Here is a 13902-nt window from a genome sequence, read left to right as displayed (position 1 = left end):
TAAATGTCTTAGGGTATCCCCTCCTAATAAACATTGTCCTCAAATTCTCATCTTCTTGTAAGAAAACCACATTATCAGATATCATCCTTGATAATCTCACACCCTGTCCTTTCACCAGTGACTTTTTATGATATACAGCATGACAACTGTCATAGTGCAACAGGGTGTTAGAATACGTAGGTTTCTTAAATAAAGTAGAAGTAATTTTTTTATTTACCATATCCTTATTTAAGGTAATATCCAAATAATTGATAGTTTCAAAATTAAAATCCATAGTAAATGTAAGGAACCCAGTACTAGTATTCATAATCTCAAAAAATTGCTGAAGTTGTTCTTCTGTCCCATCCCAGAAAATTAATAAATCATCTAGGAACCTCCCATGAAATTTGCAGTACTTAAAAAGTTCATGTTTAAATACTGTATTCAGTTCCCACTGTGTCAGTACGATGTTAGCAAACAGAGGGGCACATGCCGCCCCCATTGTAACACCTGTCTTTTGTTTGAATAACTTATGCTCAAATAATATAAAATTGTTCTGTAAAATTAACTCTATTAGGGTCCTATACATGAGTAGCCTAGCATGACTTTCAATGGAAAAAGTACATAGATGTTCATAAAACATATCAATACCTTCATCATGGGGAATAGTTGTGAATAGGTCTTTAATATCCATGGTAACCATTATTAAATTCTAACTAAACATATTGTTGTTAACTTTTTTAAGACAATCCTATGAATCTTTGAGTATATGGGCCTGTTGTCCCAGTAGATGCTTTAAATGATGGTCTATAAATTTAGCTAAGTTGAAAGTTTTGGAGGCTTTTGCATCCACAGTTGGTCTAAAAGGAGGGTCCTCCATACATTTGTGTATTTTGGGGATACCAAAAAACATGGGGATGTGTGGATGTTTTTGTGTTAGGAAGCTGTGTTCACTCAAAGACAATTGCTCATTAAACAATAAATCGTTTAGTATAATATCTATATTTCTAGAAGAAATATTTAATTAATTTCTAGATATTTCCTCATAAGCATCAGTAAACAAGTGAGTTTGCATTCTATCTATGTAACTACCTTGGTACATAATTACCAGCCTCCCTCCCTTGTCTGATTTCATATCCCTTACTGAACAACAATTGACTATTTCATGAAATAATTCCATTTCAGTCACAGACAAGTTGTGAAAAACATCTCTCTTGTAGTCTTGGTATAACCTTTTAATTTGTTCTATACATAAATTTTCAAACACCTGAAGGGTTGGGTGCAGGGGCGGGTTGAATATACTAGTTTTCCTACATTCACATATGTTTGTGAAGTTGTCATTATTGAAAAACATTTTAAAATTCAACTTCCAAACAAATACCTTTAGCTCAAGTAATGCATTATCTATTCTGGGAGCCATAGTGTGTACAAAATTCATCCCTTTCTGGAGATTTGCAGATGCTGGCTTACAACTATATCACTATAGTTGTAAATTTTAAAATCACCAGTCTCATTCAAGATAATACTAATAGGTTGTCCAGTACTATCACCTACCACCTGTTCACCGTCCCCCTCCCCCTGTATGGCCTGCCTCTGTTGGAATAGTAAGTCTGTGGGTTGCCATTGCCTAACCCCCTCTGGGTTGTAGCGATGTTGCTGCTGGTTCTGGAGGCACTTTGACCTCCTCAAAAGCATGGCTAAAGGGACCATCTCTTCATTCACATCTCTCATATTCTCACCATCCTTTACAGCCCCCCCCCCATTTGAGTATCCACCTTATTAACATGTATCCTAGTATTATTATTGTTGACCAAAGGGTATGCCCTCCCTTGTTCATATTTAGTCCTGTCCCTTTCCAATTTCTTAGCTTTTTTATTTTACAAAGTAACAATAACTTTGTCCACATTCACCATTGCAGCATTATACTCTTTAATTTTAGATTGAAATAATAGGTCATTGTACAGACCTTCATTAATAGCATCAATTCTTGTTTTTAAATTTTGCATTTTTTTATCGTTGTCCCTAATGAGCACTTCTAGGAGCTCGCAACCATGTCTATTAAACAATGCCAAAAGTTCATTATGTAGTACAGAACCGCCAACAGTACCTGTTGGAAATTTCCAAGTCCTGAGTCCTTTCGGGATCTGTTGCCTGCTGATACATTCCCTTAGGTAACAGTTCCCTATTTGGAGTTTACGAAACTTTAACACTTCCTTTTCAGAGTCCTTGATTTGTTGGTCGACAGTTCCACGGGTTTGACTATCATTGTCAACTCCAAAATCCCACCAGCAGTCAAACCATTGATTCTGCCATGGTTGTTACCTCATGTAGAGTTAGAACCAATAGGAGAGCCACTAGCTCATAATGGCAAGGTCTTCAGACTACCCTGCCCTGGTGGAATGGAGGCATAAAACAATCCACCCGTAGCCTGTGTAGAGCTCACCGGCTGCCCAAAAGTAGTCGGTACACCCGTCAGATTTCTCCCAAGGCCAGATAACTGTGCAGTCAGCACCTCGATCAAGGCTGACAAGCTCCCAATGGAGGCATTCAGCTTTTGTAACTAGTCCAGCGGCATCATCTTCAACTCCTGGCTCCATTAAAACTCACAAAATGCAGTTCCAAACTCAGAAATAAATCCACAGAGCTGACTTGAAACCACTGAACTTATTTTATTGAATTAAGCACTTTCATCAGGCGTTCGCCCCAAGACTTCATCAGAATAATTGAAATTAATTAAACATCTCATTAAATGAAAAAATACTCCTATCACATGTCAAAACTATATATCCCAATTGGTTAAAACCTAACACTAAAATTTAAAACGGGCCTACTATTTCAAGCATATAACTAATTACTAGTTAGGACATACATAATAATCTAGCAACATTTATATAATATTGTAACAAGTAATTAACAATTCAATAAATTCCTAAATATAGATAAAAACTTTGTAACAAAAACCATGGTAAAAGCAGTAAATGCAAATTTACATTAATGCAACCAGTACATATTTATTCTATGGAACTACAAGTGAAAATCAGACTTAAAGGAAAACAACAGGATATTAAACAGATTCCCCAACCTGCTGACTCTTCCAGTCCCTGTTCTTTGATAAAGCTTAAAAAAATCACCCTTGCAGCTTTAAAAAATAACCCACTCAACTGTTTTCCCTGTTCTGCTTCCTAGCTTTCTATACTGTTTTTGTTTCACTTTGCAAACCAACTTGAAAAACCTGTAGCTGGCTCTGAAATTATGATGTCACATCTGCCATCTGCTCTTGCTCTAGCTATTGGGATGTTTCCTCCCCCAAAGTGATGTAATCCCCTCCTGATTTGCATGCTGTATAGAAGAGCCAGTGTTCCTCCCACATTGTGATGTCAGACCTGCCTTACCCAGCTCACTCAACCTAATAAAATCCATGTGGTGTGTGGAACTCCTTTTCATTGTACGTGTATCCTGTCGACTACATTTGTTTGAGGGACTACTGAAAAGTTTGTATTGCCTGCATCTTCGTCTGCATTTTTTGCTTCATTGGTAAGATAAGTCTTCCTAGTGAATTAAAAATGTAATTCTACACACAGTCCCTGTTTGAATGCATTTCTAGCCCTATTTTGTGCTGCCTGATATAATTTATGCTTCTGTTTGAGGGTGCCACATGGTTCACTAGTGTATGCTGCTGCCGACTATCTAGATTAGCCTTCTGTTGTATTTGCTTGCTGCTGATATATATTTATATGTATTTTGTATATTATTATTGTATTATGGTTATACATTTTATTTCATACTACTGGTTCTCAGTTAATTATCTAGTCATTGTGTTCCCGTGTGTGAATGCTGCCTTCTGTTTTAGTCAGGTCCCATGCTGCATGCTGAATTTGGCTTGGTGAGTATTATCTGCATTTATCTTCGTTACTGATGCTCAGAATAAGCCATCTCTTCTTTTTTTTTATGCAAGTGCTGGTTTATAGTGATAGCTCGTATATTTATCACTACTGCTGCTTGTTTGTTTTTTCTAATTTTAGCATGTTATTAATTATTAATGCTCATTTTGGCATCTGTGTGTGCCGTGCTCATTTATATATATATTTTTTCTGCTGCACGTTAGTGTTTCATGCAGCCGTTTTAAAGGTTAGAGCGAGTTGGACTGCAATTGCGACGTTCTCTCATCAGCAGGTATCATGTTTACATGCCCTTGTTTTGCTGTGTATGCTGTGGGCCATGTTTGTGTGTGCCGATATCCTCTATATTTTTGAAAAGCCCCCTCACCCCGAAGAAAGTTTCTCTTTCATGGTATATTCTGAACCAAGTTAAGTACTGCTGTAGATATTTTAGCTCTGTGTGCTGTTCTTGGTATTGTAACACATAACACTTCTATTTAAAAAATCCGATGAAATGTAATGTTGGTGTAGGTCTGAAACTGTTCTAACTGAAACCTCCGAGGTTCGGAAGGGGATGTTCATCATGTTTCACTGTTGCAGTCATTACTCTTGGGTTATCCTGCTGGCAGGCTACCCGCAGTCGGCCTGAATTCCATAGTCTTGGTCCGGCGTCAGTTGCTGTCACCTCTTCCCTGATGTCAGTGCGCCAGGGGTATAAAAGATGCAGCCGATGCCATTTTCTCCAATCTTTCTTGCCGCACAGTGCCCAAAGCAGAAGCAGTTTGCAAGTGCCGGTTGGCCGACTCCTGAGATTTTCGTGTTCGAATTTCAGATCTGATGTCTTCATTTAAAGCTAAGTACCCCGTTGGGGAAACTTTTTTCTTGCTCCAGACCGATGTCAGAAAAAGTTAATAATTGTATTTCTTGTGGGAAGCAAATACCTCATAAGGACTTTCATTCTTATTGTATTCCTTGCCTAGGCCCTGATCACGACATTGCTAATTGCAGGTTTTGTGCTAAATTTAACCAACGGGCTATTAAGTGTCGCTGCGATTTTGCATTTCATTACTTTGGCCAAAGATTTAATTACACGATGTCATCGGATAGCCATCCAACTACTGCAATTCACAAGAAACGCAAGGAAAAGGAAAAGGACAGGCATCCAAGATCCAAAACTGACAACAAGGCTTCTTCTAAGCCAGTCGCCGGTTCGCCGGTTCTCAGTGAGGCGCTTTTGCAGCCCCTGACACCCGCTACCTCAGTGCCGCAGGCCGCTTCCGACTCCCCCGTGTAGCAGACTAGGCCACTGGAAACTCAAGGTATTGGACACTTGGAAAATATTCCCTCAGATGGGTCCGGAACCGCTGAGTAGACATCAGCTTCTGAGGGTGTTTTCAGGTCTACACAGTTATATGTAAAACTGACTACAGCTTCAAAGGCAAAGACTAAAGCACCATTAAAGACAAAGAAACAAGTGCAGCAAGCCCATGGACAGGCCTCCATGCCTAAAAAACAGATGCTCAAAATGGCCGAAGAGTGGGTGAGTGAGGTGAGTGCGTGTGGGTGAGTGTGGTGGGTGGTGAGTGAGTGTAGTGAGTGAGTGTGGGTGGTGAGTGAGTGTAGGTGGGTGGTGAGTGAGTGAGTGTAGTGAGTGTGTGTGGGTGGGGAGTGTGGGTGGGTGAGTGAGTGTGGGTGGGTGGGTGAGTGTGGTGGGTGAGTGAGCGGTTGAGTGTGGGTGAGTGGTTGAGTGTGGGTGAGTGAGTTGGTGTGGGTGAATGTGGTGGGTGAGTGAGTGGTTGAGTGTGGGTGGGTGAGTTGAATATGGGTGGGTGAGTTGAATGTGGGTGAATGAGTGAGGGTAGTGACTGAGTGTGGGTGAGTGAGTGTGGGTGGGTGAGTGTGGGTGGTGAGTGAGTGTGGGTGAGTGAATGTGGGTGAGTGAGTGAGTGAAGTGTGGTGGGTGAGTGTGGTGAGTGAGTGTGGTGGTTGAGTGGTTGAGTGTGGGTGGGTGAGTGAGTTGAATGTGGGTGGGTGAGTGTGGTTGGTGAGAGGGTGTGGTGGGTAAGTGAGTGTGGGTGGGTGAGTGAGTGTGGGTGGGTGAGTGAGTGTAGTGAGGGTGGTGTGTGGTGAGTGAGTGTGGGTGAGTGAATGTGGGTCAGTGAGGTGTAGTGGATGAGGGTGAGTGTGGTGAGTGAGTGTGGTGAGTGAGTGTGGTGAGTGTGGGTGGTGAGTGTGGGTGGTGAGTGTGGATGACTGAGTTGAGTGTGGGTGAGCGTGAGTGAGTGTGGTGAGTGAGGTGTCTGAGTGAGAGTGAGTGGTGAGTGTGGTGGGTGAGTGTGGTGTGTGGTGAGTGGTGGGTGGTGAGTGGTGAGTGAGTGTGAGTGAGTGAATGTGGTGGGTGAGTGAGTGAGTTGAGTGTGGGTGAATGTGGTGAAGTGAGTGGGTGAGTGTGGTGAGGTGAGTGGGTGAGTGTGGGTGAGTGGGTGAGTGAGTGAGTGTGGGTGAATGAGTGAGTGTGGGTGAGTCTCATTTTTGGATGTAATTTCTAAATTTTGTAAACTTTGTTTTTGTATTGTCATATTGTTTTACATTGCCCTACCGATGTGTGACAAAGTACAGGCAGAAGCACAGTAACAGCTGCAAAAACTAAGAGCATAAATTTGCAATAACCATGCGTATACATTAATTGCATGTTTTTACATAAGAAGCAGATGTCTGTCACAATTAATCGACAACACCACATCAGATTACAAGAAGTATGCAATACCGTAATTTTTTAAATTATGTCTTAAAAAGGCATGTTGGTGCTGTCATGCAAGTCTGTGAAATATTTCATGTTTATAGTGTGTCATTTGTTAGCTATTTAACCAAATGGGAAGGAAAAATAAGTGTGAGTTTGATGCTTTGCAAAACGGTGATTATTCCCAGTGCTATGTAGCTTGGTTCTAAATTTGACAGGAGGAGTGCAACAAAAAAATGTCCCACTGTAAGGAGGGAAAGGCTGACAAGAAAACAGTACATTACTCTGGTCACCTGCTGTGAGCTGTCAATCACATGCAGATAATCGGTCAAATTACCCTTAGCTCTTTGACAGCTCGGGAAGGTAGGTGTGAAGTGGGAGGGGAGATGCCTTGAAGAACTAGATTTCAGCCTTCACAAAAGAAAGCAAGTTAGCATTTCTAAGAAACAAAAGCAATAAAATAAACTTTTCAGTTCTGTTCTGTAGCATTTGCACTGCTTGTGTTTGAAGTAGTCATTGAAAAGGATAACATTTTAACCAAAAGTAGGGGACTTTAAGACAGCAGTGAATGTCTGTTAAGTCAATGAAGTGACAGCAGCTTAAGGGAAAACGTGGCAGATCTGATGCAATTTTTTGGAGACAAACAATGCATTCTGGGATACTTAGTGGCAGAGTAAACAGTCTGAATTATTTCAAAATGCCAACCCCCATGTGGTCAGAGTCAGAAATTGCATATAAAAATATCTAAAAAGTTCTGAATAGTCCCAGAGTGCTGTTAAAATGTAGGAAACACCAAACCATGATGAAATAAATATGTTTTTTGAGTCTGAGGGTGCGGTTGTCCTTTAAGTTTTAAATAATGTGACATGGATGATGTGTCATTTAATCCATAATTGTTGGTAGCATTGCATCTCAATTGCCAGAGTAATTTCTTGTATTCAAGAAGTAACTCAACAGGTCCACCCCTGGTCCCTTCAAGACATACTTGTTCCAAAACAGAAAATTTAAAAGTATGCTGTGAAATCTCTATAATATGCCTAGTCAAGGCATTTTTTTATATTGGCCCTCCTGATATCATACATATGCTGGTAAATACGCTTATGTAACATATTGATAGTTTTGCCAATATAAAATTGTTCACACACTTGACAAATTGCAAAATAAACAAGGCATTTAGTCTGGCAATTGTATTTCCTAGCCAAAAAACGTTTCCTTATCCCATGATATACACCATATTCATTTCTAATACTAGGGGACACTGTGCACACCTTCCACATTTACGCATATACTCTTCTTTCTTACCAGGGTAGTTACCTTCCAATAAATTTTTGAAACACCTATCTCTCCTATATACTCTACAGGGTTTGCTCTCTAGCCTAGTTTTGCATTTATTATTTCTACCAAATACTATCCAATTGCTGTATATAACTTCCTTAATAGTGTAGAATAATGTGCTGAAAGTAACGACCATAGCATCAGTGGAAGGACTATTGATAGTAACCTGGTTTTCAGTTTTAAATCAGTAACAAATGTTGTGCTATATACCATGCACATCTTTAGAATGACAATACACATTCAGATTTTCCAATACTTGTAGTAATGTGGACACCTATTTGCATATAGTTTGTAAAGATGTCTCTTAAAATGTACCTGCACATTGGAACACAATCACCAAATACTACTACTTGTTGCACACTGATCAATCTGGTAACATGCAGAACTTGAAAAATCTTGACAGTTGAACATGCATACACATTCATTTTTTGGAAGCCTCCTAACATCTTCTCTACAACACCCAGTACTGATGACATCCACTATAAGTTGTCCTGCTGCCTTGTAAGTCAGACTTGTGCTGTGGCTCTTGTGTAAGGTACTGAGTTCTCTAGTCTGTGTACTTTGATAAGTAGGGGTTCTGTTCTCACTTCAGTCAACTAGGGTGTGTGTGTGTGTGTGTGTGTGTGTGTGTGTGTGTGTGTGTGTGTGTGTGTGTGTGTGTGTGTGTGTTTATCTAATCAGGGGATCATAAGTGTGCATCTGACAGTTACCACTCCAATCCTATGGATTGCCAATATTTTGACATTTGTACATGCCTACACATCCATTTCATGTAGGCCTCCCAACATTTTCTCTCCAACATCTATTGCTGATGTCATCCACTATAAGTTTCCTGCAGCCTTGTAAAAGTTAGACTCATGCTGTGGTGCTATTGTAAAGTACTGTGTTCTCTAGTCTGTCTACATAGATAGGAAGGGGTTCTGTTTTCACTGCAGTCAACTGGGAGGTGTGTGTCTATCTTGTCATAGGACCATAAGTCTGTATCTGACAGTTACCACTGCAATCCCATAGACTGCCAATATTTTGGCATTTGCACATGCCTGCACATCCATTTCATGCAAGCCTCCCAACATCTTCTCCAACATCCAGTGCTGGTGTCATCCACTATAAGATGCCCTGCAGCCTTGTAAAAGTTAGACTTATGCTGTGACACATGCATAAAATACTGCATTTTCTAGTGTGTGTACTTAGGTAGGTAGGGGTTCTGATCTTACTACAGTCAACTGGGAGGTGCCTGTGTGTGTTTTTGCACTTGCTTGACATTAGTGAGAGCATTTTACACCAGCAGGTGGGACACTGCTATTAGCATGTTCTCTTCACCAGACACTGCTGCTGTCAACACCTATAAGCTGTTGTTTGACACTCTCCAAGGCAGACTTGAGCTGTGGCGCTTGCCTTAAATACATAGTTCTCTAGTCAATGTACTGAGATAGGTAGGAGTTCTGTTCTCACTGCAGTCAACTGGTGTGTGTGTGTGTGTGTGTGTGTGTGTGTGTGTGTGTGTGTGTGTGTGTGTGTGTGTGTGTGTGTGTGTGTGTGTGTGTGTGTGTGTGTGGGTGTGTGTGTGTGTGCACTTGCTTGACATTAGAAGCAACATTGTACACCAGCATGCAGGACACTGCTATTACAATCTTCCTCTCTCCAGACTCTGCTGATGTCATCAGGTTTAGCTGATTGGAGATGTGGTGTATTCCCAACAGGGCAGGGTCACAGACTGGCCTGTAGGCTAGGCAAAAGTCATCTCATCCTATATGATACAGATTACAGTGACAGGGATTTCAGTCTATCCACATACATCATGGCATGCTTTGTAGGCCCTGTATTTTTTTGGTGAGAAATCTCTGTGGTCTCTCCAGCTGCTGCAGGTGTCTGGTGAGGTACATGCAATACTCTATTAATGTTCTGATGAGGTGTGAGTACAGTGCTGTTACATCATCTTCAGATCTGGATATGATGGCCTGACTTATAATGTTACGGACATAGTCTTTCCGTACCACTGGGGACACTTGGTGGTCAAAGTTCAGATTGCTAGCTATGTGTGTTCCCAGCTTTTCCACCACTGGGTTTCAGCACAGGGGGAGTGTTGTCAGTGCAGCAATTAGTGGGGAATTACACTTTACAGAAGGCCAAAATAATGACACATTTTTGTGTTGTAGACCATGTGGCTTTGCCACCATTCATTTGTCTGTGTTAGCCCCTCCTGTAGTATGTCATAATTACTGGTGAACTCATTGATTGCACCCAGTATGCAATAATCAGCAAATGTAGTAAACCAAAGGCCATATACTTTAGCCTGAACTGTCAAGAAATAGATTCAAAACAGTAAAGGGACAAGCACAAATCCTTGAATTATGCCAATGATGGCAGCTCTACCAGTAGAGGTTGATTTACTGACTTTCACAGTATGTGTTCTGTCGGTGAGCCAATTGTGTAACCATCTACTGCTGTAAGGATTAATCCCCAGAGAGATTTTCTCAGTGATACATGAGTGGGGGATTGCGTCCAAACCCTAGGCCACATCAAGATAGGAAATATGCACTGTCTTGCCTTCATCTAGGCCTATCACACAGAATCAATGACATCATCACAGGCTGCCTATAGTGTGATTCAGAGCATAAACCTACCTGACATAGTTAGATACACACTTCAACACATTCTCCATATGGACTATGTTAACATAGAAGAGTGCATGGCAACATGCATCCATCTGAGTTGGGAGGACAGCACCTGATGCATGCATATATAGACACATCCTGATTCTCCTTATCTGTGAGGTAGACTAATATGTCATCATGGACCTTTTTTAAATGGACACTAGTAATATACTGGCTCTTTGTAACAGATATGTGTGAGTTATTAATACTCCATCCATGTGTGTTACATCTGTTAGATGTCCTCAAAGAGGTCATCAAGAGCATGCATGATGACAATACTATCATCCTGTGGAACTTGACCAGGCCAGGGCATTTAACACAAATCCACACTGAGGTATTCACTCAACATTGTCAGATATGGCCATAAACATGCATATCACCAAGCAGGAAGACCACTGGATCACATATGTGGCATCTAAATATATTTAAATGTGTGAAGTGACCTATATCTCAGATCCAGTTATCAGGTCCATACATCAGGGCTGTCTGCTAGGTCCTTTGTATCCATTATTTAAATAACAGACATCAAGAATGATATACACATACAGTGTCCAAACAGCTGTCTGGAGGACTACAGATTGCGGGCAATCATTTACTCCAACTGTGATATGAGTATAATAAAGACAGTGTCAACATATACCAAAGATTGCTGCTACAGCCATGACAACACATGAGATGAAACAAAAACATGGGGGATTTGTTACATTATGAAAACAAATGCACAACCCGTGGATAATGTAGACATCACACCCCTATAAGGAGATCAATTGGTATGTGAACTGTGTCCTGGGGTAGATGGTATGTGGAACATCCACCAGCATGTGACCACAGTGGTAACTACTTCCTTGTATGTAACACAACTACTGAGTATGTGCAGGACATCCACATCAAAGGGCATAATACCTCCATAGTTTACAACATTCATTACACCTATAATTGAGTACAATGCACCTTTTTTCATGTACCTACCTACACATCTTCCAGTGATGTGTAACTGAAGTGTATCACTTTTGCCACTGTGAGCTGTCACACATGTTATTGGCCATTTTAAATTCTGTATGTTACTCATTGAAGGCTAATTGTGGCTGAGGCGCTAGAGGAATAAATTATTTTTTCAGTGGTTGCTGTGTTTTTCATTTTGTGGTGAAGCAATTCAGCATTTTTCTTTGTTTATGTTATTGGCCATACCTATGTATTCTTTTTGTTGCATAAACATTACTGTCTGATGAAACTGAATGCCCATAAAAGTGTTATAACAGATGCTTGTATGATACCTGCTCCGGTGGTGCACACAGTACATACATAGCTATTTCACAACATTGATGGCATAGGATACATTCTTGACAGTGCGGATTGTGTGTGTGTGTGTGTGTGTGTGTGTGTGTGTGTGTGTGTGTGTGTGTATATATATATATATATATATATATATATATATATATACACAGACACATACATATGCTATAAACACCAGTCAACTAGCCTGTAGTGATCATAATGTCACATACAGGTATAGCAGTTTCCCTCCTACCACCTCCAGCAGATGTTAAAATGTCATGACATTGTGCTTGATTACCCTCATAGATTGTTGATATGTCATTATAGTTCTACAAGTGTGTTCATGCCAAAACATCTATGATCACTCTGAATCACATATTTTGTGTCAGAGATATGGGATTGCTGGTGGTATTATTCTAATATTGTCTATGATTTTGCATACTTCTTTTACTGTTGTCCATGAACCTGTAACTGTGTCCCACTTGTTGGAGACCTCGACTGATATTGCAGTCATATTCAGGCAAATCAGTTAACACAGCTTCACAATACGCACCTAACCCCAATTGTATATAAATCCCTCATAGATGTCCTCTCCATTGGTCATGATGTTTATATATCACAAAGACATCTTCTCCATCGTTATGTCACCTTATCTGACAGTCACATAATACACATTTTCACAGTGCAGTCCATAGTGTACCATGTCAGTATGCGATTATTGTTCCTCCTACAACTGTCTTCCATTTACATATCCTCATATGCTGCATATTACAATGTGTCACCTGTCTTCTTTCCTTGTGTTCATTCCTACAATTCATGTGTGTGTCCCCATTCAATATACACACTTCCTCTGACTGTTTGTTTTAAATGGCAATGCAGGTACACTTACAGATCATTTACACAACTTTTGTACAGGATGCCTAGAAAGGAATTCCACAGTACTCTACATTGTGTACACTGTCCTATACTGTGTTTGGACCATATACATAACTATATGTTAAGCCCTGGTAATTGTTGTGGCATTCTTCATGATCCCGCAAACCTAGTTTGCATTTAATGTAAACATGTTGGTTATTCATGTTGCTTTACATGGTTTCCTGGCTGGCAAGGCTGTTGCCAGCCACAAAACTGTGCTTGTTTATGTTTAAGAGTGGTATGTGGCATGAATATATAATCACCACTGCTGCTCACTGCACAAACACATATACTCCATGTAGGCTTCGTGAGAATCCATCATGGGATTTATTGAATCCTAGCATAAATCTGTATGGAATCAGTTTCATATTAAAAAAAATATTCTTTAACACAGAAAAAACACAATTATGTTATTTGGTACATCACACAAACTTAAAAATACCCCAAACACATCTGTAAAGTACTCATCAGGAAATTTCCTTCGTGAACTAAGTAGCAAAAATATTAGGTGTTATGCTTGGCCCTAACTTTATTTTTTAAATTTACACATTGAGTCACAGTTAATAAAGTATTATCCCAACTAAAACTTTCCTGTAAAATTTTACATTTACTCAGAAACTAGATGAGGCATAGAAATAAGCATCCACTTTTTCAGAATATGTACTCCCAATTATATCACTTTTCGCTACCCAAAATACATCATTAATATGGCAGGTGAAGAAAGGAAAACTTGGTTGTGCATATATAAAGAAACCTCAGCTGAATGGAAACACATATAGCTAAGCCCCCACGACGCTCTTTGGATCCATGATCATCCTCTAGTAAACACCAGAATAGCCTGGTGGAGGGGTAGGAGGATGACTCTTAGACCAGGCCTGGATCTGGGGCAGTGGGGCTGGGTTAGTACCATGAGTTCTGAGGGGCAAAAAAAAACACTTCATTACTGCAATCAGCCAGAAATAATATTCTTATTTTTACTTATCCAGAAACTGCAGAAAATATCATTGCTCCACACTAAAAAAATGAAAATGGCTTCCTGTCTCTTCCTAGGCATCTCTTCTGCTCAAGACTCTGACATTCAAACTTCTGTCTCAAGCATACTGCCCCCTCCCCCTTAACAAATTGT

The sequence above is a fragment of the Protopterus annectens genome, chromosome 13.part0, assembly GCF_019279795.1.
Source record: "Protopterus annectens isolate FY-2018-M chromosome 13.part0, PAN1.0, whole genome shotgun sequence".
Taxonomy (NCBI): Eukaryota; Metazoa; Chordata; order Ceratodontiformes; family Protopteridae; genus Protopterus; species Protopterus annectens.
This window is presented reverse-complemented; position numbering follows the sequence as displayed.